The sequence below is a fragment of the Topomyia yanbarensis genome, chromosome 1 (genome assembly GCF_030247195.1).
Source record: "Topomyia yanbarensis strain Yona2022 chromosome 1, ASM3024719v1, whole genome shotgun sequence".
NCBI lineage: Eukaryota > Metazoa > Arthropoda > Insecta > Diptera > Culicidae > Topomyia > Topomyia yanbarensis.
In genome coordinates, this window is record NC_080670.1 from 17,673,005 (window position 1) to 17,695,010 (window position 22,006).

General features: G+C 38.9%; 1 protein-coding gene across 1 annotated transcript in view; it reads right to left on the bottom strand.

The window, feature by feature from the left end:
* Window positions 1-22,006, bottom strand: part of LOC131677030 (uncharacterized) — a 45,040-nt gene that overhangs the window by 20,298 nt on the left and 2,736 nt on the right. The window lies entirely within an intron of this gene.

Sequence of the window (22,006 nt, forward strand, 5' to 3'; positions counted from 1 at the left end):
TTCCAAAATCTTGTCGTCGTAATTCAATGCTTTATAGGCTGTAAGTTATTTAATTTCTAATGGACACCTAAAATTTATGCTAGTAATCGTGCAATTCACTTAACCCATCTTCAAGCATCTCCGTTTCTATCGCAACATAATGGAGTGAAATCTTATACAAACCAACACAAGGCAAGGAAGGTGCTTTAGCCACTTTAATTATTGCTGAGTTCACCCGACCGACCGCATTCGCTCAGGAATAATTACCGCTCAATCAACACACGAGACTCTTGTACTACATGATTATGCTACAGGTTTATGCTGTTCTCGCCGAAGGTAGGTAGCTATTGTCGGTTATTCCAGATCTTATCAGTCTATCACAACTCATCGTGGGAGGTCTAGGCTTGTCTTGTCGTCACTCGGAAGAGAAAGATTGTGTTCGACATCCAAGTAAATATTTGCAACTAGGGTTGGCATGTATATGCAAGCCAGTAGCTATCACTCTTTTGGGTCACATCAAAGTTTTACGGCATTAATCGTGGGAAATTCCTCATTTTCTACCGGTCATGCACAGAAGAAATAGCGCCAATTTAGCAGAGTCTCGTTTGCCATTTGAAAATATGTGTAAGTAGTTAGGTGCTGTATGCAGCAGTCTCGTTCAGATGGTGACCTTTTCCGTTCCAAGCGACCGACGATGACGGTGAATCCGTTTATACAACTTGTGTGCCTGCTGTTCCGCATCAAGTATGTTCGCCAGAGAGGTTTCTTGATTAATTGAGCAGCCTGATTTCAAGTCGTGTGTAAACCAATTCAAGAGAACGAGCGTATGATACTTAGTTACATTTGCGGAACTGGCTCGATATTCGGAATAGGATTCGCTCGTATAGGCACTGGGGGAATAACGACCAAAAATCACTTCTTCAAGGAAGGCATCAAAGGTGTTACGAGCAAAAATAGATCAGCTTCACCTTACGCATTTTTTTTTCATTGTGTATTAAGGGGTTACACCACTGTAGAATACGAAAAAATAGACATATTCCAGAAATTTTTCTAGGCTCTCTTTATTAGGTGAAACGAGTCCTCATCAAATGTGATTTATATTGCTGGTTGTGAAGCACAAAAAAAAATTGAACTAATTTTATCACAAGATGGCGGTCGTGCAGCCTTTGCCCGTAGACACTTATTTTTGAAAACCTATCTCCCGTAAATTTAACCTAGAGGCTAGAGCTCAAAACTAAAGTTTTTTTTCGATTTCTTATAACAATTAGGATTTTTTCGATATATTGTTTTTTTGTGAAATGGCGCTCTTTTTAGTGAAATAACGCAGAACATGTCATAAAAATCGACACGTTATTGTTCATTGAAAAAAATTAACCAATGAAAAAACAAAATCCTACGTACGTCTTTGGAGAAATCAATTTTGAATATGCTGAGAAAATTTTAAAGATATCAAAAATCAATTGTTCGAGTTATGTTCAGAGCCGTAGCAACCTAAGGGGCAAAAGGGGGCTGCGCCGAACGAAATTAAAGATTAATCAAATAAAAGGCAAGAGATCTATTTGTATAGTTTATACTGTGTTAATTAGTATAGACCCGAAATTTCATCGCAGCAAATGGCCGCGCTTCATGAAACACCGCGCCTAGACGATCTTTCATAATATCGCAAATTGCATAACGAAGGGCCAAATGAGAACACAAGTTGTTCAAAAAATAGACGCAGTCTTGTCGATGTATGGCTACTCCAACTGGTGTGGATAGGCACCGTGCACAGCTATCTACTTCCACTCTGCAATTTTCTGCTCCGCAGTCTGCAAATTGCATTTAAGATCGTTTGCGCTATAGTTGCGGTCTGCAGCACAAACGACTTGATATACTCCATGTCGGCTGGTATTTTCCACAGAGTATTCTCGCAGCCGTAGATCCTGCGCTACACATATTGCCTGGATTTCGACTATTTATTGTTCTCCTTCATCCCGTGGCAATGTGAATCTCATCGACCGAGGATGGCGCATTCCCCCGCTGGTTCTAAACGCCTTCCTCAGTGTTCTCTCGAGATTTTCCAGAGCTGAACTGACCAACTCTATTTGATGGCGCCGAAACTGTAGGTTAACACGGGGACAGCAAACGTATTAATTGCTTTGACTTTATTCCCCGCGTTCAGGAAAGACTTCAAGATACAGTTCACTTGGCTCAAGAACGTTATTTCGGAACTTAAGTTTAATGTCGATGTGGCGAATCCCGGGGAGCTGCAGGAATCCGATATAATCATCTCACCTTCGTCGATCGCCAGTTTCCAATAGCCATGATAGTAACTGAACAGATCGACAATTCTCTAGGCCAAACGCCCTGCCGATATCGCCACTAATTCTTTCGGCTTGATGACATCACCCAGTCGTTCTGTCGAGTCAGCATAGACCCTGATATCGTCCACGTAGAAAGTATGGGACGTTTCTTCCGGTGAGCTTTCTCTATACCTTATCTGATAGTCATTGAGGTGTCCTACTGAGCCGGATAAATTAATCGTCTTGGAAGACTAGACTGTAACACGTCGAAGTCTAGACTGTAACACGCCATTTCCACTTCTGAGCTAAGCAGTTTTGTCATTCCTCTCTCCATCACTTGCCGTAGGAACCTTAGACTACAGGATCAACTTTATACATCTTTAATACCTTGACGAGGAGCGAGTGCGGTATGAAGTCGTATGTCTTCTTGTAATCGATATAGGCCATACTAAGGTTCTGTTGGTTACGCATCACTTCTCCAACAATGACTGTATTGAGGATGGCTTGATCTTTTCAGTCTTGTGTGTTTTTCTTACATCCTTTCTGTTCCTCTGGCAGGATGCTATTCTCCTCATAGTGGGCCCTTACGTATATAGTGATGAAGGTGTTCGTGATCTTGTGCAGACTTGTTAGACAGGTAATTGGTATGTCCTTGGGGATGTGAATTGTGGTACCACGGGTGATCAAATCCGGCGATAAACGGGGTTCGCGTAACGCCCAATTTCTAAGATACTGCGTACCCTCACGTAAATCATTGGTTTCGACGGGGACAGCTGACATCTCGTCGATTTCTTCGCCTGCTCATTTCTCTTCGCGCCTAAGCCACTGTTGTTCTTCGCGATATTGTACGGGAACCTCCCAAATACTGGTTCAAAAGCTAGAACATCGCTGATATCCGGTAGACCTTCGCTGAAATTGGGCTTCTTGTGGCTGATTTGGTCATAGAAATGTAACGCCTTAGCCATTTTGATAAGACACTCCGTTATTGTATTAGTGTGTCGTGTTTTTTCGTCAGCTGGCGAGCTCCCAGTATGCGGAGCTCAATAGGTGCAATGATAGCGGCAGAGTTGTTCGAGATCCAACTCTTCAATCTCTGCTACCTTGGAGGTATTTTTCCCGGTGATGTTGAGACGGGTCGGTATCGTAAACATCTTATGGTTGCCACTGCAGCACAGAATACTTCCAGATTCTGCACAAAGTCCAAGTGAATTGGGAGAACGTTACCATGCATGACCTGAAGTTCACAGGTTAACTTGCAGCTTCGGGATCCTGGGACACGACATTGGCTCTGTGTCGCGACATTGCGCAACCGCTTCATCCAACATTAAAGACCAAATCACGTAGTAGCTGCCGACCAAGGGGTGGGTCTTCTTTGTTTTTATCTTGTAACGAGCGAGACGATGAAGGAAGAAAGTTTAGAACAGCGTGGAAAAGGTCATATGAGCAAGCTTAGAGCTTACTGACGTAACCCTTTGTGTTCTACCGAAGGAATCAGTATCGTCTTGAGTACTGTGGCTCTAAATATTAAAAATACTTTTTTTTCCAGTCCCTTGCTTTAAATATACGTTAAGTTTAATTAAAAAAATTGCCCCCTCACGCAAAACAGGATTGCTATGGCTTTGGTTATGTTTTCGGCCAGTTCAAAAAATGTGTTTTCGAGAAAAAACGCGTTTAAGGTTTTCAGCGCGCGTAGAGCATACATACGAGGCGTTGTGGCAGAATTGAAAATTTGAGCATTTAACAATTAATGTCGCCTTCGATTTTTTGGTATATCATTTTCAAGTCCCTAAAGTGCATTTTAAACCAATCAAAAATTTCCTTTTTTTTAAATTCTACTTGCGCACCCCTCATTTAAAAGATGTATGTGTGTAGCATCATTCCTACTATTTGATTTTAACATTTCGTCGCTGTTGTACTATCTTATGACAAGCGCTATTTAGCACATTTCGAGAAAAACGATTTTTAAAGTTTGAAGTTAAATATCTTGAAACTCATAAATGGTATAAACAACCTATCACGTGATATCTGAGCTGCCCCAAATTATGTGGTGGGCATTTGCATCACTTCCGATAATGAGTGGAAACCCATTTCTACCACAGTATGATACAACCCTATTGAAATCATCAGAAGGTTCATTATGCGGTAAATTTGCCAAACAGTAGACGTATTTCTTGCTTTCTTGAATATTATAACAGTAATATTGACGTGACAGCAGAAATATCGCGAGTTGTGTGGTCGGATATAAGGCATGCGCTAATAGCACATGTTCGTAAATATAAATGCACGAGGCATGCCACGTGAATTTGTCATGCCATTTTTGTTGAAAGCTACGAAGACGGGGTTAAGTAGGTTTCCAATATGGACATTTTCTTTATGGAAATACGGTTCTTGAACCAAAGCTAGTGAATTCGCACGACTGTCGGAAGGTTAAATAAGCGAACATTTTGTAAGTGATTTTATGTCAGTCAAATAATATCACATCGCTCCATGTAGGGGAACTCGGGGCTATTAAGACAGTGGGGGTAATTCAAACTTTTCGATTACTCGGAAAATCGTCAGACTTTCTGACTGTCGTGCATGTTTCTGGAAGAGCCATTCTAGAACATTAATTTTGACAGATGAATTCCATTCCGTAGTTTTTTTTAGAAAGGAGATACGTGTTCCACTGTTTACCATCCTAAAAACAAAAATCATTGTATTGGTAAAACCGTTAATGAAGTGACAAATAAAAGTGAAAAAATAACAGGTAAGTGTTTTGGAAAGCTTGAAGCTCCTATTTTATGGAATGATTTTTGTTTGCGTGAAAACACAGATATTTTCAAGACGCTCGCCACTTTTGTGCGAAATGAGCGTACGGCGCTATTCGGACCATCTATTCCATCAACCAGCGCTCAACGGCTTGCGGCTGCACACACCACAGCAAAGAAAATACATGGGCCGCCAATCGACAGCTGTGACATACCAGATTAAGTTTTTGTGGAGCAATTTATTTTTTTCTGCTTCTTGAGGAGTATCTCTTGTAACTAATTCACAGGGTCATTTTCATTGTAAAAAAAATTAAAGAAAAATGGCGGTCTAAATTGCCCCGTAGGGAGGTCCGAATTACCCCTACATTGTAAAAGGGTGGAAAACCGTAGAGGTTTGCAAATCGTCGCCTAGCGCTGCCATTGAGTTGTGCAAATGAACCTTTTTTTGCACCAAAATGTTGCTGAGGTTTCAAAGTAACAATTAGGACTTTTGACCGGCAACTTTTTTTACATCTATCTGCCTAAAAGGGCGATTTGCTTAAGTAGGTCCGAATAGCCCCGGGGTTCTCTATACTTTAGGTATGCATTTAATGAATGGATAGATTGAAAATGTTCAAGGCCAAAAATTTACAGCAAAAAAAGAGAAGCAGATAAAACAAATATGCAAGAACCCACAAACTCAAAATCGATAAGTGGTGTCGAATTATCTCGTGGGAAAAACAAAACATTTTCTAAATTTAAAATTATTTGGGATTAAGCACACCAACTTAACTCCTTGGGAGACGTTGCATTGATGGTTGTAAACAAGCTGCCAGAAATCCTAATATTATTTATAGTTGAACGGAAAATTGGACAAAAATATTAATATGGGAACCAAAGGTATTTTGTTTTCCTGTTAGCAGATTTTATGTTATATTCCTTTATGATTATGAACATTGCCTTATCATTGTACAAAGAAATGTGACTCAAGAACATACAAATTCCAAAAACAATATTCCATAGCGTTGGATTTTTTTTAGAAAAGGGGGAAGATGTGTTGCATACTTTAGTGTGTACTCCCACCCTCATGTAATAGTGTGTACAACCCTGAACAGTAATACACGATCGACCATACATTCTGGCTGATGTCGGTATCAAGGTGCTTAGAATTCTAAGGTGATTCGTCTTCGGCAGTAACTAGGTGAGGAGTGAGGTAAGCATGCCGGAGACTGCGGGGAAGAAAAATGACAGCGAAGAACTTTGTTTACCCACTGAAATCAAAGCAAACATATGGAGAGAACTAGTAAACAATGTTGTTAGCTGTAGTTTCTAAAACCAACATGGCTGATCGGCGTTTTTGAGGATCGTATCACCTGACAATAAAAACTCCTTGGTCGGTATAACATATCCATTGTTACCAACGTACAGCCGACATAACACAAGTTATCCATATAAAACCTTTACAAAACTTTAAAAGAAGAAAATCAGTCGATTTATTAGATCATTACGACTAAAATCATGCAAAATAGCTGCTGGAAAAAACTATCGGCTTGGCTGAATGGTGCTTTTGGAAAAGTGGTTAAGGTTTTTTCATTGCGCAGTTGTGTTGCATACCCCAGCACGTTGTGGTAGTGTGGCAAAAAATCACAGCCACTTCTTCAAAAGCATCATTCAACTAAACCAATAGTTTTTCCAGCAGCTATTTTGCATGATTTGAATAGTAATGATCTAATGAATCGACTGATTTTCTTCTTTTCGAGTTTTGAAAAGGTTTTATATGGATAATCCGGTGGCAAAGCTGAACACATTTTTTCCAACACATACTATCAAGCGTTCAATTCTCATAGACACTCACCGAAAGTTCTTTGAACCTTAACGTTGAGTGATTACTTTTCCTGCTGCATAGAACTCCACAGTATCTATCAGATTTTATAATGATGATTATCTTCTCAGTATGCAATTTATACGTGAAACTCGCTGTAGTGTACGAAAACACGTAGCCTATTATATTAAAGATATTATATTAAGGCTCAAGTTACCTCAAGGCTTGGTAGTATGCGTAAGAAAAATTGTGTTCAGCTTTGCCACCAGATTATCCATTTAAACCTTTTCAAAACTCTAAAAGAAGAATATCAGTCGATTTATTAGATCATCAGGATTCAATTCATGCAAAATACCTGCTGGAAAAACCATTGGCTTAGCTGTATGGTGCTTTTGAAAAAGTGGCTGTGATTTTTTTCACACTACCACACCGAGCGGGGGTACGCAACACAAGTGCGCAATGAAAAAACCACAGCCACTTTTTCAAAAGCACCATCCAGCTAAGCCGATGGTTTTTCCAACAGGTATTTTGCATGAATTGAATCGTGATGATCTAATAAATCGACTGATATTCTTCTTTTAGAGTTTTAAAAAGGTTTATATGGATAATCCGGTGGCAAAGCTGAACACAAATTTTCCTACGCACACCACCAAGCGTTCAATTCTAACACATGCTTAAAAACGGTAACTTGAACCTTAAACACGATTTAAATGACAGTCGTGTAGTTTCTACGTGAAAAGTGTGCTCACGTAACTTTTAAGTGATTTTTTTTTCGAGTGCTCTGACAAGTGCGCAACTGAACGGATATAAAAAATACACTCTAAAGAGAAACTGGACACAGTTTATTTATTTTTAGAAAAAAAAACTACTGTAATTGATATCTTGTATGCTACTTTTAAAAACTTGGTATCGACACCCTTGAGGACGCCATCGATCCAAATTCGTTAATATTCAGTTATAGCACCATGAATTTGTACAATACTTTCCTATCGTAGACCCATTTATAGGAAAGTAGATCACAACACTTTCACTCAACGACTCACATAACACAACATAACAATTGACTCATTTGGCTGAAAGTCATCGAATCAAACCGTCCGATTCAGCGGACAAAAAATGTTTTGGCGATGATTGATTATTTGGCACAAGAAACAAATGGAACAAAAATTAAATATTTATTGCTATTTTATCCGCTGAAGCGAATCAGGTCGTTAATTTATCGGTGGGCAAAACGAATGAAAGATAACCATGCCCCGGCCATTGACGAATCATTCAAACATATCAATAGGAATGTTTGTTGTTTGTCGTGTATCTCATTACAATTATCATTTTGGTTGTCGATTGAACTAGCTGCTGAAGATATCCATCAATCTTCCATAGAACACGGAATTTTACAGCCGCCTCGGAGAAATCGACGTGGAATCCGGAGGTTCAAACAGTGGTTTTTAACCAAAGTCCTCGGGTCGGCGGCAACCTCAGAAACAAACAACTAATGTGATTTGATGATAGTTTCGATATAACGCGAGAAACCTGTAACCAAATAAACGCTTTTAAAGTGATCACTACATGTTGTCTCTTATGGAAGGTGCAAAAAATCATCACGTAATTGTGGAGTTCTATGGAGCAGGAAAAGTAATCACCCAACGTTAATGGCTGATCAGTGTTCACTCGATATGCTTGGTCTTACCTATTGAGAGCGCTATCAATAATATACTGACTATTTTGGATCATGGCGGAAGAAGCCGTCTGCTTGTGTTATGTCGACTGTGTGTTGGCAGCAATGAATGTTTATGCCGACATCAACCAAAGTATGTGGTCGATCATGTATTACCATTCAGGGTTGTGCACATTATCACATGAAGGTTGGAGTACACACTAATGTATGCCACACATCTTCCCCCTTCTCTAAAAAACTTACGAAACGGAATTATTTTTTAATTGAAATTTGTTCAACACGACGTTTCTCATTTTGGTTTCAAAATCGTGTCGTCGTAGCAGAGAACTGATTTATTGCTATCGAAGTTAATCATTGTGTCAGGGCCCACAGAGCACAACAGAAAAAATAATCAATCGAAGCGACACTTATAAGCATGTGGTGAATAAGTATGGTGCCTAGGCTCATATTCAGTTAATTTCACTACCATTAGTTAATTTCACTACCATTAAGTACCATAAAGCACTTCCAATATTTAAAAATTACGTGACAAATTTATTGAAATTCAATTAGAAAAAGTAGCATCAATATGTCAAGTGTTTAAACTTTTTTGCGAAATGACCCTAGTTGCATGAAGTATTCTGTTAAGTACAACGAAAGTAGTTTTAATGACTTTCATTATTTGCTTTAATTACTTTCAAAGTACGTAGGTATTTACAATACGACGCACCCAAACCTGCTAGTGATCGCCTCTCGATTCTTGCTGGTCGTTCTAAAAAATGACGACAACACTCGCACAGCTCATTTACAACCGCAGATGCAATATCAAGCTAGAGCAGTTTGGTTTGTTTCTCAGTGCAAGTTACACTAAAATAATAAAAAAATATATATGAACCAAAAAATAAATAATAAAAAGAATATATCATCTGAAATAGTATAAGCATTTCCTTAAACCTGCTTAGCCGCCATTTCGTTTATTGGGTTCTGGGTTGCAGATAAATCGGACTACTAGCTACATACAAAGTTTGACAATTGGCAACATCGCTTTTCTACCGATCGATGGGGCTCAGTTTGACAACGTCAAAATCGCTTGAAATGTCAACAAACGGCAATAGCAACAAATATGAGATAAATTGCGCTCTTTCTCTCCCCGTGCATATTAAGAACGCAGCGCTATGCATGCTATTCGTACACGCCCGCGAACGAACGGGCTTGGTGTGCTTCTGGTTCGATTCGCAATACTGTTACAAACAACATCATTATGTTGACTACAATACTATGACGTCATTTGAGCCCTCTTCAGATAAATGTAGCCACCTTTACCTTCTTGACGTAAACCCATCTGACAACATTACCTCCGACGTATACTTTTTTTAATGGGTAATGACTGTCACCAATCAAACTTCCTTGCTTTGTTGTAAGGGTTGTAAGAGGTTTTGTTCATCATCTGTTGTCGCAGTTCTTGCATTACCGTTTGTAGTGCTGTTTTTCTCTTGTGAAATAGATTAACTAGTTTACTTTCTTCTAGTTAGATTTTCTTCTAATTTATGTACTTGGTGTATATCATTTAGTATGCTCTTCTTTCCCGAGACATTCCTTGGGAATCCGCTGCTGTTTGGATAGCTCTACGAACAGAAGATTAAGACTAAAAGTTGTGTTTAATTTTCAATGAAAGTGCAAGATATTTGGAAAAACACTATTTGAAAATACTGACCAGTAGAGGATACCACGGCCATGAATTAGTGTTAATGGACTCGTACTTGGAACCCAACAGTAGGGCCACGAAAACTACGTTTCCGGGGTTACAGGTTTTGCATCAATTACACGAAAACCGTTTGGTATCACCAGTAACAGACAGTCTTCTTAGTTAAAAATCCCCTGAAGTAGGTACGTGAATCATTGAGGGGAAATCAGACTACGCTAGTGCGGATGAATCTATTGGTATGCACCATAATTTTTCCTTCAATCGTGCGCTCAATTTTGTTAAATGGGATTCATGCTCATATTTGAGCAAACCATTTCGTCCGCAAATGACGAATGTCACCAATGAAATAGCAATGGGATTATATAAAAAAAATCCTCCAATTGAGTTAGTGCCAACTTTATACCACAAATAGGAATTATTGAATCGTCTGGTTGTTGTACATTAGTTTAAGTCGCGTATCGGACATCCGAGCGTAGTGTCCACGTTCACTTGGTCGCAGACTGCATTCTGCTAATGTAGATTTGTTATCAGTGTCTCCACTTTGATTCGGATGTAGTTGTTTCCACCACGCAGTTAGTGTAATGTCCAAATGTCTGTTTTAGTTTAGTTCGTTATCTGTTAACTCCTTCAATAGTTTTGTTCGTAGGATCAATCTTGGTTATTGAGTCTGAGTTTACGCTACCGAGCTATCACAACAAGACGAGCAATTTGAATAATCTTGTGTTAATCTGAATAATCTGGTCTCGTATTAGAGGAAAGGGGCTTCGTCTTCTGTCGCCAAAATAATTGGTCACTTAAGCAATACGTACTAAATTAGGTCTTGCTTCGTGATACTCACAGTGCCTTTCTGTTTTTCTCTGTTTTAACAATAAGTATTGGTTCTTCCACATTTTGTTTGCGGGTACTCCTGCAGGAAGATTCAATGTTTTGCAGCGTATGCTCGGTAGATTGCATCATTGATGAATGCCAATGCGGACATCCCACCGTGCAGAACAACATTTTAGCAGTATGCGGACGTTCCGCTTCGCTAAAACACTTGTTTGCGGACAGCCCGTTACACTCATCATAGCCTGCGGACATTCCGGCGCGCTGAATAACATTTCTACGCGAACATTCCGTCTCGGTGAAAACATTCCATTTAACGAACATCCCGTCCCGCTTACGACAATCCCGCGAACATCCCGTCACCCCTAATCCAATTCTGCGGAAATCTCGTCGTGCAGAATACCTTTTAATATGCGGACATCCCGTCCAGCTGAAAGCACTTCGTTTTGTGGACATCCCGTCACGCTCAAGCCGATTCTGTGGACATCCCGTCACACTCACGACTATCTAGCGGACATCCCGTCGCGCTTAAACCAATTTTGCGGACATCCCGTCACGCTCACGACTATCTAGCGGACATCCCGTCACGCTCAAACCAATTTTGCGGACATCCCGTCACGCTCACGATAATCTTGCGGACATCCCGTCACGCTCACAACAATCTTGCGGACATCCCGTCACGCTCAAGCTAATTCTGTGGACATCCCGTCACACGACTATCTAGCGGACATTTCGTAACGCGCAAGCCTATTCTGCGGACATCCCATCGCGCCACGACAATCCCGCGGACATCCCGTCACGCTTAATCCACTCCCGCGGACATCCCGTTGCACAGAATAATATTTTTTTAAGCGGACATCTCGTCTCACTAAAAACACTTCATTTTGCGAAAAATCTTGCAGGCATCCCGTCGCGCAGAATATTTCTTTTTATTAATATTAATGCTAAAACAACTACTTCACCACAATTAAAGTTTGATTATATTCAGACCTTTTTTACAGCGTCTGGGTGATTACTTTTCCAATGATTTTTTTGCGTTGTACCTATGAGACACCAGGTAATATTAAGTAATATTGCATAAATGCAAATATGGCAGGATCGCCAATGTGGAGTTCTATGGAGCAGGAAAAGTAATCACCCAACGTTAATGGCTGATCAGTGTTCACTCGATATGCTTGGTCTTACCTATTGAGAGCGCTATCAATAATATACTGACTATTTTGGATCATGGCGGAAGAAGCCGTCTGCTTGTGTTATGTCGACTGTGTGTTGGCAGCAATGAATGTTTATGCCGACATCAACCAAAGTATGTGGTCGATCATGTATTACCATTCAGGGTTGTGCACATTATCACATGAAGGTTGGAGTACACACTAATGTATGCCACACAGTAATTGAAATATATGTTTAGGTGTTACAAAATTGGAGAAAGATTTGAAAATTAATTAATATAGAAACGATAGAAAGTTTTTTTTCTAAATAGTTCGTCATAAAGAGCACCGGAAAAGAGCAAGACACTAGTTATAGTAGATATCTGTGCAGATATTTGTACTCCCTTTGTAACTTTAAACAAATGAAACATATCGATTAAAAAGATTACTTCATGAACCAAAATTATTTTATTAACCCATTCATGCCCATGTTGTTTGTGGACAACAACGTTTTTAAACAGCTATAACTTTTGATTGAGGCGATATGTGCTCACAAAAACAAGTAAGGATCATTAATGTGATTGTTGCCTTTAATTTGAGTATTGACAGTTACAAGGATTAGCTCTAGAACTGAAGTTATTGCAATTAGTCTGATTGGGTTTCAATGGAGCAGTGCTGCCAGGGACAGTTTACGTTGACGATTGAAAATGATTTTTTCATATATCTTCGTTATGGTGCAATACTATTGAAAACTGATAAAACTTATCAATTTGGACTGTCGTTGGCTACGTTTTCCACGTAATTGGACTATTGTAATTATTCTAGGAGAATTGTATTGCGCATAAAAAGGTAAAAATTGGCCAGCTTCTGGCACAGCCATGGAAGCACCCATCTTTATGAAAAAAGGCTTTTCGTGTTTCTTGACCCCACCGTTTTCAAGGAAAAATAGTTTTGAAACCCTGCATGCACTAGAAAAAAGTTGGGCATGAAAGGGTTAATGGACATCTGGAACTATTCTGCATATGACTTCCTCAGGTGTCAAATATTTTCAAATTTTATTCGTAAACAATACCCAACTGAAATGCTCCATTGAGCGGTACTCCCTTTTGATTTTTTCTAACCGAAATCGAACCTAAAAATGTGCCTAATTGGTGAAACCACAAGCTACTAATTATGAATGCACCATTATTTCACATCTGAAGTTCTCTCAGGAAATATCGACGTAAATCAATTCTCACCTGTATGGCGCGGACCCGCTGCTGGGCAGCACAGTCGAGAAAATTCGTGACTTCACTGATGCAACGACCGGCGCTGATCGAGCACACATTACGGTCATCGTTTCAAAATCAATTTAAAACATTATGTATCCCATCCAACAGTATTAATTTGAGTTAAGCTGATTGACTTTTATTGACCACTTGGCTGAGACTGAAGCTATCAGAAAGATTTCGCCACGATTAAATTGGAACGAAAAATTAAATAGATCAGATCCAAGGTCGGACCAGTGCTTTCCTGCGGGTCGTCGCGGTGCAGTATGGTGGGAAAACGGTTTGTTTAATCGTCTCTAAAAGGCTGCCGGGGGTTAGTTAATGAGGTATTCACAACTATTTATTATGTAGACTCTGCGGTAGTGAATGAACAGCTGCGGAAGCTGTTCGACTGACCTACTATTCATCGTCTTCATAGGAACTGAACTGACAGGCTTCGGATCAGGTCGAAGCCACAATCGTTATTATGTAGCGTGATTTGCATTCGGCGCCATATCAGGCCGGGCGGGGGAATGAAATAAGTGGGTTTTCAGGTGCTAAAACAATGAAGGAAACTACGGTTAGTGAAGTAATAACATCAAACGAAGTGCAGCTTCAGGGGGACATACTTTCGCTGAGAGACAATACTTCAAAAAAAAAAATCAGGGTTATTGGATGTATAACATGAACATGTTATTCAAATTATAGATCGGCATCTTCTGAATTTTAATCTAGGATGGATTTGTGTATGTGAAATAATAATTTCTAAACTTTGCTGACTTTAGCTTCATAGACATGCAGGTTCACACGAAACCAAAAAATTACGAGCATCTCTCTCTTCTGTACAAGCATTGCTATATTTCAGAATTATTCTGAAATATGTAAATGAGTTTATTCATAAAATTACGGCGGCCATTATTTACTACATCAACGCCCTGGATAAAATGAATGGTACTTTACCGACTCCAATAATTTACGCAATGATTATATCAACATACGAGGTATGCAAAGGCGGGAAACAATCAGAGCCGAAGCCCCATCATTCAGCGTTAACGGCAGACGATTGTTTGTAGCAACGCCGCCTGCTACTGCGCTGTAGCAGTGCTAATTAGCTTGTCCATGTCCATACTACTACTGAGACAAAGCTGCATTCCCTATCCAAAAGTTCCGTTATTTCCTCAATTATGCTCTACGTAAGGCTATTCTAAGCTAAGCACAAACCTATGTGGCCGGAAAAGCAAAAACGCAAGAGTAGCCCCCCTTGCAGAACCATGGAAATGGGATCCGGAATAACCGAATGGAACGATGCGTCGATGGGTAGAATTTATTTCCCGAGTGAAAAAAGAGATTGTCGTTTCAGTCATTCAAGTAAGATTATCTTCCACGCATAAACGCATACTCTCACACTTGTCATTAGGGGAAGAATCCAACATCTTGTGATAAACGAGCTGTGACCAATCAACCGCAATCGGGAGGAATGTCCGCTAAACAAATCGAGCTAGCCGGTTATCTAATAGGAAGTCTGATCTGGCTCATTGGCTTGACGGCGGCGGCTCTCTTACTTCTGACCAAGACGAATGAGGTTTTAACCTTTTACCGTGATGTTTAAATTATATTGTGTTTTGACAAAATAATGAGAAGCGGAAAATCTATTCTTTCTACGAGATTCATCAGTCAAATGGGTAAAGGTCCGTCTGATGGGGAGTGACTGGCACTCGGGCCTTTCAAGAAGGGTTGGTCGTCTTTCTTTGGCATTTCCGTTCGGTCTGCGGATGCTTAGCATAGATACGACGCGGGTACCTACTACTGTTGGGAAAGAAACAGCTACTCGCCGGCCGAGAGTGCGGCCTCTGTGTACCTACACCCAACCTAGTGTTTAGAGCAGTCATTGTTTGATAGCTCATCTGTCTGGTATGTTTTACCACGGCACGATAACTACCCTATCGGAAGATGTAAACTTGGTTTGTTGGAAATAATAAGCCACTTCAAACGCGTCGATGAATGACGGGGAGGTATGGGAAATGCAACCTAGATGATGCTAGATGCTTTGATGCGACCTGCGCGCATACCATTAGCAACCAACTTCGGGTAATGTTCAGACGTGGTATTCACAAGCTTAAGTATTGGGTTTAGTTATATAAAGGTCGAGATAAATATATCTAATTAGATGTTATGTACAGGTTCGGATTAAGTCTTTGGTGGCTGCTTTGTTAATATGCAATCCGTAAACTTTATGAATTGTTTCACAGGATGGTCTGAAGCAGGTGAATGTATTAAAGTGCCTACTTCTACGTTCTTTGTTTTTCACTTGTTTTTCAAGAGTGTTGAGGTTAAATATTTATTGAGGCTTGTAGATTAAACCTCTGCTGCTCAAATTTTTGTTTTGCATTAAAAGCTATTGTAGATTACTTTTGTAATGAGAAAGCCGAAAAATATATTGCCAGCTCACGAAAGCTACGGATTTTTCGTTTAACTTTCAAAAATGTCCAACATGGCTATTTTACGAGTCAAAATTTTAATGAATATATCATTTATTTCCGGATTGTCCACAACATAATTTCACAGCTACAGAGGATTACTAGAAGCTAGCAACTCAAAATATTTTTTTTTTATTTTCTCCAAAAAAATTAAAAAACAAATATTTTTCAGCTAAGTTCCACTGCCATACACAAAATAGTTTTTTTGCTCGTTGTCGTCAAATGTTCAACTTTCAACGTTAAATGTGTTCAACATAGCGATTTCAAAATTCAAACAATGTATTTGTATGATTAATAGGAATGTTGTGAACAGGTTTTCATAGTGGTGACAACATACAATCGTGTTTTGAATATTCTACTTTTCGCCAAAAGGCGAAGTTGGGCAGCAGAGGGTTAATGAAGGTTTTTCTGACATTTGCAGAACGATATCTATCATTTGATATTTTTCTATCTTAAAACACGAATAAAGTGAAGAGAATTACTCTACAATGCAGTTACGAACATAAATTAAATATTAACGTTATGACATCATGATTAAGTGGAAAATGTGCTTTAGGATGTTAAAAATGAAAAATGGTAGACGAAAACAATATGGCCGGTATTAAGTCAAATCGGACTAAGTATCAAATTATTGATTTCGAGAAAAACGAGTTTAAACTTTGAACCGCAGTATCCTTTACGTGATAATTGGAAATTACTTTTTACTATAATTCTTGCTAATTGTTACATATTTCAAAACTGACAAAAGTCTAATGTAGCTGAAGAAATTCTGTATCCAACGCCATCAATATCTCATTTTTTGATGTTTTGCGACTTAGTCCGATCTGACTTAACACCGACCATATATAAATGTTCAAATTTTCAATTCTGCCGCAACGTCTCTTAAGTAAACATCGAGTGAACTGAAAACTTTCACCGCGTTTTTCTCGAAACCACTTTTTTGAGCTGGTCGGAAATGTAACTGGAACAAATGTCAGCAAATTAAAGTTAAATGTTGCTAAAACTAAATATATGATTATCTCTTCAAACACAAATATTGAGGTTACAGCGATTGCAAAATAGAATCATGCGATTAATTTTAAAATGTAACAGATACACTTCCTCTAGTTTCATGCTAAGCGCATTACAATGGCTCTCTGTGAAGCAAAGAATTTATTACTTAACAATGGTGTTCTTTTTTCAAATTATTAATGGAATGCTGCCTCGATATTTGTGTGATCGAATTGAAAGAGGAAGTGATGTGCATAGGTACAACACTAGAAACGCGTCTGATGCAAGAACACCTAACTTTTTATTTAGTAGATCACAGAACTCCTTGTTGTATAAAGGAATAAGTTTTTTCAATTCGATGCCTAGACATATTAAACGTGCGGCAACATTAGCGGAGTTCAAAACACTATGTATTTCACACGTAAAATCTGCTTTGTAGACAGATTTTTTGAATTTTTATATTTTGGAGTTATTTGAATAACTATGTAATACCACGAAGATTGTATTTTTTTCTCTTCTATTATTTGCATTTAGTCACACTAAGTTATTATATTCGCTATGATGATGATGGATTTTTGTTAATTGTTTATTATAGTTTTTAAAAATAATGAGATGTCTACAGAAGTCTGAGCCACGCGCGCGATAAGCAGATAGAGACTAACTTGAAATCGAACATGGTGGCCAGTACTAAGAGCTCATCGGGTTGAATTGAAGCTTTTAGACTTTTGTTGTTATCAGGGTCTGATTTGATGATGGAGTTGCTTTGCTCGACAATAGAGTTAATCTCGGTTATTGCTGCCATAGCGGCAATAACGGAGTTGGTTCGTTGAGTGGGGGGCTTGGTGACTTCTTCTGATAAAACAAGATATCGGGTTCAATTCCTGATCAATCCTGGGTATTCCCGGAAAAGAATATCCCTGGATTGCCTTGGGTTAGTGGTACGCAACTTTCAATAAAGGGGCCTGATGTGGATGATATAACTCGATTAGACTCTGCACTGCCACTAGGCTCGTCATTTCTCACCTTAGCAGGTGGTAGTACCGATGTCTTGGGCAGGCGGGAGGAGTCTTACAGAGAATTATCAGAAATTGAAGCTATTGGGTTCAATTCCCGATTCTATCAAGTATCTACCCGGAATGGAAATTTTCTTGATGGACCCTGGTTGTTGATGGAATATTCGAAATATATCTGGTTACGTTCTTTTGAAGGAAAGGCTATGTCTGTAAATTGAACCAGTCCGTTTTTTTTTGTTAACTGGTCTTGTCATGATTTAAAATATTAATTATCTTCTAGTTAACTCATTCAGCTCACACCTTTGTGGGAGTATGAGGTGGGACCATCATCATCATTACCGCCCTCCAAATCTCAAAATGTACCCAACTCAGAGGCGACGCGTGGTTCCACCGTCAACCTGTTCAATATACCACAAAGGCCTTCAAAACGTCACAGTCATCTCTAAAACTAATTCGACTCCATGGGACGTTTTTAGATCAGCTGATTATTTTTCGAGTATCTCTTTTGACGTTACTCGGGTGGATTCGACGTCCTACAAAATCGTCGATTCCATCCAACATCATAGGGCCAATGAAAGATGTTAGTCGACGGTTTTTTCTGTTCGCAAGAGCTGAGCAAAACAAATTTGTTGTCAAAATCCCCCGGTAAATTGTTAAATAATCATCTGGTAGAATGCTTAAAAGAGTAAAAAGTAACATATCCGAGATGCGAATTTGCAGCTGCTCTATCCAGAGCATGCGGTGAGAGTACGCGATGCGTGCATGTTTGAGGTTGAACTGGTCATGGGAAGATAGAATTTTTTTGAAATTTATCCGCTCGGTATGCTAGCTTGGATTATCGTTCGGATCAAATGAGCTTCAAGGTTTGAAAATTGTTACTTTCATTTAAATTAATTTGCGCGCTGCTGCTGTTTATTTATTTTAACTGAAAATTCGGGTCGTCAGATTTTGCTTACCTGTTCAATGAACAGGTTGAACGCACCGACGAGTCACCTCTGACCCAACTACCTTTTTTGGTTGTCAAATTAAGATTTCCTACCAAATCGATTACTGATCTTAATCGATTATTTTGGTCGACTAATCGAATCAATTAATGAAGCTCTCGAAAATTACTCGATTAACGGATAATCGATTATTTGCAACTAGGACATCACTAGGTATGCTTTAGTATACACATTCGCCACAAACATTGAACTTTAGCGAACGATGTACAGTTGAACAATGTTCGAATCAAACAGCTCTGTGAGTATTGTCCGTGCTTATCCAAAGGAGACTCGACGATTATTTTTCGTCGCAGCAAGATTCGTAGCGCTATTCGGCGCACGATTCATCGCAATGTATTTTTTATGGGATGAATGACACTTTAATAAAAGGTGGTGCAATTTTGTGTAAAAACCTTATTGTAATTAAAACATACGCAAACCTAAAACTTTAGAAACATAGTTTTCAGTCAGTTTTATTGACAAATTCAGTTGAAGTAAATAATTAGCACACACTAAACTTGGGTAATACATATGTTTCGACGCTTTTCAGCATTTATTATCAAATGCGCAAATTCAATTCATCGCCTCAAAATGATTGAATGGCTCGTTTCCAATAAAACGTATTGTACTAAAAAGACAGGAACATACGTACAAGACTTCAACCACGTCTCTTTTTGTTGTGGATCCGCTTTCAAACAAAAAAAAATCAATTGTTCTTGTTCTAATGTGGTTTTGCTGTTGCGAAATTCCATTCCAGATAAAACCATGTTTTAGCTAGTCGAGAAACTCAGCAGACCAGAAGTCGTAATAGATTTTTATTTTGGCTAAAAGAAACAAACGGAATAACAACAAACAAGTTTTGAGAGGCTTGCACATTTGCAGTGTTACTTTTGACCCGTAGCTTGGTTGCTAGTTTAATTGTTTTCACTGAATTAAGATTGCGGTTCTTTATTATTCTAGTTTTTTAACCCTAATATAGAACATTGCATGAAAATGTATAACCTCACTTTTCTGACAGTTTAGAGAGCTTGTTTAGATGAACTTTGATTCCACTCAGTACAAGAAACTTGGTTCAAATTTTAACATCATGTAAACAAGCTCGCTGAACTGTCATCTTTTCGAGAATTTTTACTCATATGACGTCATCTTGCAATGTCCCATACTCGAGCGCGCTCTTCATGATATATCAATTGAGTGAATTAACAGCGTGAGTGCAGGGTATATTGTCTACTATAGCTTAAAGTTCCCTAGGTAGAATCTGGACAAGAGAATATCCGATAAATAGCATTCAAGTGTATATTTCAAAATGAAAAAAACGGCTAGTAATTTACTATTCGATTTTTTTCAGTTTATACACTTGAATGCAGGGATGCCAGGTGCACAGGTTAATCTGTTGTGTTTCACAGATTTTCAATATGCTGCACCGATTTTTAAAACTGCACAGATTTCCAAAGTTTTCTATTTTAATGCACGGATTTCCACAGTTTTCTGTTATAATGCACATAAAATATTTCCTGCTAATAATGTTTTCGATCTTTATCGGAGCTAATTAAAAAAGAAGCTTTTTAGCCAACAATGTGATAGTTGTTTGAAAAATGTTCTGATTAGATGATCTACATATCCAAAACAAAAAGATTCAGTTGAATCGCGAACTGTCACTTTTCCAGTAACGAATGATAAACCGGTGGCAAATATTAAATCAATAAAGAGTAGTTAAACAAATACATCGGTCTGAGTCAAATAATTAGAATTTGAAAATATTTTAGCATGTCCTAGCGATTGTTGTTTCTGCTTACAACACGGATACGAAATGGGTTAAATAGTGTCATGTTATACAATAACAATTTCACATATCGAACCATGATTGAAATCGGTCACTTACAAGTGCTTTAAATTACTACCTCAGGGCAAAACGCATACGGTCTCGTAACGCCCTTAAGTGCATCTTACATTGCTCTCGGGGGCACCTATATTGGTAACCATGGTAGCGTATGCCAAATTGTGGCATACGATCATCTGCGAAAGGGTCCTCCCGAATGAGATCTTAGATCGTTCACCGTGCTACATTATTTTAAACTAATTGCACCGTAGTTTGCACGTATCGCGTTTGCAAAAAACTGCGTTACCCAACCTATGATGTCAGACCTCAATCGCAGTACTGCTCCCAATTGGTGTTGTTAGCAACCTGTAGGCTAATGGAAACGCAAAAATCTCAGTTTGTGGCAATGGGGTTTTTGCTCCCATTATTTCCCGATTTCAATAAGTTAGAAAACTTATGCGATGTGCATGAGTAGCTCCAAAGATATGTATTGGGCATGTGCTAATTTCATTTGCATTGGGCTATACTTTGGGTTTGTGTGGGAAAAATCGAATATTTCTTTTGTTATGTGATGGGGCTTTGCTGCGCTATTACAGAAATATTGATTTATTTGGACAAGCAGGTGTTTGTCAATCTTTTAAAGTCATTTTTTTCTGCATAGTTTGTTATTTAAACCAAGAAATATAAAGTAAAGTTTCGTAACTAATTGTAGTGAGTGAAAAGCTTAATTCCAATTTTGAGCAACTACACATTTCGGTTCGAATCCCGATGTAATCAATAACACCGGTAAGATATAAAAAATATGTATACACAAAAAGAGGAATGCAATACCCAGACAAAATTTCCTACCCGCACAGCAATCTTTTTTTATTATAGAGGTTTTAACCTTATGGTCATTCGCCTCTTTTCGGGTTAAAGAAATCTTTTGGAACCATCTCTAACCCTATGTGCGGTGTTGGGAATCGAACCCAGGTGAGCTGCGTACAAGGCAATCGATTTACCAACTACACTATGCCCGTCCCCATCAGCAATTTTCATCGACCACTTGCCCCAACGCAACAAAGTTATTTTGCACTCTCGATCAGTGGCACATGGCCTTGTGTCTACATTTCCCTTACAAAACGAACCAAACTGACCGAGTGGGTGAATCAACTCACCGTAGCTGAGGGCTGCCAAATTAATGGTATTACCACACACACCTTCCTCAATATTACTTGTTTCAGCTCATTCTGGCCCTGATCGGTACATTAAGATATCTTTACACGATGCAAATTGAAAACTAATGGAGTAACTATGCCGTTTGATCAGAAGAAAGATCAGAGCTTTGAAAACG